We start from the raw sequence: 3,579 nt of genomic DNA, 5'->3' as shown, positions 1-3,579 counted from the left end.
CGGAACAAGTGATTCGCCGATCTACCAAAGTTTCGCAAAATAGTAGCACTATAGACGCTTGTCGGTTTAAACACGGGCGACTCGGCTAGATGATAGAGCATTTAGCTCTTTTGCTCCAAATTTGGTAATCTGAATTTCGCTTGTCACATCACGCTTAAACTACATAGAGCTCAATACGCCTTACGGTGTGTCTCGTCCGCTCTTAACGCCTGCCAATAAGACAACATTGTTTAACAGAACCTTTACCTGTGCATCATGAGTTTGGATCATCGCTTCTGCCTCTGCTGAAAGGCACTATTGATTTGACAAAAACGTGTCCCTCTACCTACCTCCTATGCGCTCAATTGGTCTGGTCAATCGGGACCTAGTATGGAGGGTGCAGCGTGTCAAGAAGTAGTTGCAAATTATCAAGGTATTCAACCCTGATGGTTGCTGCACTATCTGTTTAACAATTATGAGTTGTTGACCTTTTTTGCAATGGGGTGTACTCGGAGCCTGTGGTCTTAGTAAGTGTGCGATAACCTTGATGAGCGTTCCATTCTTTCCGTTTGAGCTGGAGAGACGAAGCTGCGCAGTGACCAGGTGATCGTGACCCATGGCTGGTGTACGCGTCTCCCAGAAAGTGGTCATGTCAATATTCTTCTTAGCACCTTGACGTTTAATTTACACCTGGCTATACTACGAAGTCTGCGGTGGTACCGAGGTCGTTGTCTCGTGGATTGAATGCGCAGACAGACGAGGGCCCTCTCTGTTCCCAATTCTAAAATGGACAGCGRTAGTGTTTGTCTGGATTAACACAATTGGCTTCGTCAGACTAGTTCGATCCAATTGAACTCATGTCACCCTACCAAAGGACTCGGTTATACTTTGTCTCATTTTCCATAGTCTACCTGTCCTACGACCTGGCACTTGGGGATCTGGTGCCAATCAACTCAATGTGGCTAGCTGGGTACAAGTTGATCTTCTTGGCTGCGGCTGTGAAATCGCTCACATCTTACGTATGCCTTAAACTGGACACCATAATCGAGAGGACCAGGCAGTTGCAGTGCTCGGCTGTCTCGACCACGAGCAAAGGTGAGGCACTGGCTTTGCACAGGGAGGAGAGACTGTCTAAGGTCGACAGCCCCGAGGTGAGCTACAGCAAGCGAGAGTTTGGACATGGCGGGCAGATACCTTTTCACCCTTATGACCAATACAACCCACCCCTGGTCTTCTGGTGCACTCTCATGGCATTGCTGCTTCTCTACAACACGGCCCATCTGGCTTTCGCCCCCATGTCGTACACATCGCCCCTATTSTGCGGTGCGCCCGCTTACGTGCTCTACTGGGCAGCTATGAGAGCGACCACGTTGATGTTAGAGTGAAGAGGGTTTCTCTTGTATTAAGTAAAGGCGCAACCACTCTCACTCACTACGTGGCACATGATATGGTCTAGCGTCATGGTCAACACGGATCTAGAGCCCAAAGTCAGGACAATAGCAAGAGACTCTGGTTCACTGGATAAATGTCTGGATCAGTGTATTACTGTACTCCTATGCATACTGGTATTATTGAACATTGGCCTGTGGTTTGCTAGACTCTGTTTCCATACCAGCGCAATAGTTGAGTAACAAGGGAGACGACTCGAGATCTGAACTGCGAATGGATCGTCTTCGGGAGAAAAACTGGTGGATAACCCTTTTGAAAGACAAGACCGTTGAACCTCACAATATCAGTAGCCATCTGCGATGTGAGCAATGGTGGACAGCAATTGCATGTGGGGAGGAAGAGAGTGCTCCTGCTGCTGAGTCTGCCACCGAAAGCCTGGCAGTCAACAACCATAGCCCTAACAACTCAATCGTGACTGGCCAGGCTGTGAGCAACGACCTGACTGTGAGCAACGACCTGACTGTGAGCAACGAGCTGGCTGTGAGCTCCGGGGCTGCCAGTGACTCTAACGCAGTCTGTGTATCCAACAGACTCAACCATTCCCGAGACACATGTAGCATGGTTCAGATGCTCTATGCTAAAGTTGAACATGCTAACCKCGCTAGACGCCACAGCATCCAGGATAAGGATATCCTGCTGAAGGGTATCAAAAAGTGTAAGAAGCTGTCCTTCGAGAACCCAGAGCGCAACCCGAAAAGGAAATCACCTAACCTTGAGTGGTAGACAAGGAGACTGGATATTAGGGTCCGCTGAAGTATACCAATGTTCAACTCCATGCAAAAGAATCCTTCCACATATTTCCATTTCCTCTTCTTTTTCTGGGGAAGAGCGGCATCCCCACTCACTCTGATCAGAAGAGAGTTCTCTGATTAAGCTTTACCTGCATTGTTATTGGAGCCACGAACCCAAGGGGTCATTAAAGACTATTCACTTGTGGACAGGGATGCCTCTCGCGATAAAAGGCTTCTCATGTGTTTTTTTTTTTTTTTGTTCTGGAACCTGGAAGGAGGAAGCTGTCTGTTTCCAGTTCCAGGAAAGTCCCCAGACTCCGTTGAAAGGGAAGATCCACTCCTAGGTCCAGTCTTTTAAGTCTTTGCACGGTCCTCCATAGGCGAAGGCTTCCATTAACTGTTTTGCTATTGGATGCAATCTTGTTAGTTTCATGTTGGACTCGCCAACTTGCTTTGTGTTTCTTAGAATGTGATAGCTTCTTCTGTTGTAGCATGATGTCAGCCCATCATCGGTAGAAGTTCCTCACTACATAATGCTTGGGTTCTGATCCATGTTCCTTCTCACCCTGTAGCGGCTGCTCGTCTCATGAGTAGATGGCGGGACGGCTGGGAAGGGCTGTTCCCAAATACATGGACTTTCATCCATGTACTCAGTTATGTTTCTATCTGGATTGTTGTCTTCATACCAGAGAAACTTAAGTAATCTCTGTGATCCTCACGTACACCAAAACAGTTAAAACATTTGTTGCCACATCTGCTGTTTTAGTGCAAGCAATCCTTGCGGAAGCGACATTTAGGACACCCAAGAGTGTGTTGTTTAAGTCTGCCGACACTGAGTCAACATCGTTAAGTGACACGCCTTGACACTTAGCACGGATCAAATACTACTCTTATTGTCAGGCTTTTTGTGGATGGTAAACACCAAATAGGGTAGATACACAACAGTTCTTTGTCTCCCTCTAGTGCGCGTGAAGGTTCGGCTGTCCGTTATCAGCATCTTTTGCATGAAGTCAATAAAATGAACGCTTCATGTCAGGCTTTTTGTCTAAAGTCCGGCCGAAGTGAGTGAGACGGTTTATGCCTGCTCCCTGTTATTAGGAAATGCGACGTCGAGTGGAGCAAAAGGTAGTGGAGCCCACCCAAGTTGTTTCCATCATCTGGCAAAACCGTTTGTCCATAATGTCCAAAAAGGCTTGTCCTCCACTGAATGGTGCTGGTTGATCAGCGTCTTGGTTTTGTCGAATCACGAATCTATCCCAAGGTTGATCTTGGTCGCCAGTTGTGTTGGATCTCTCGAGTGATATATTGTAATGAGTGGAGATGAATGTGGTGTTTACTGAGCTACACTGTTGTATGTCTATTTACTTTTACTCTGTATAGATGTCCCGTCCAAAGGGCTCAGATGGCTCCGTCCGAACCC

At 47.3% G+C, this 3,579-nt stretch overlaps 1 pseudogene; it reads right to left on the bottom strand.

The window, feature by feature from the left end:
• The window catches only part of LOC111955499 (protein piccolo-like), an 85,642-nt pseudogene extending 85,372 nt beyond the window's left edge, over positions 1–270 (bottom strand).
• Between the last annotated feature and the right edge of the window lie 3,309 nt (positions 271–3,579).

This window comes from Salvelinus sp. IW2-2015, linkage group LG3, assembly GCF_002910315.2.
Source record: "Salvelinus sp. IW2-2015 linkage group LG3, ASM291031v2, whole genome shotgun sequence".
Taxonomy (NCBI): Eukaryota; Metazoa; Chordata; class Actinopteri; order Salmoniformes; family Salmonidae; genus Salvelinus; species Salvelinus sp. IW2-2015.
The sequence above is the reverse complement of the archived record's forward strand: the minus strand, read 5'-3'. Positions and strand labels throughout refer to the sequence as shown.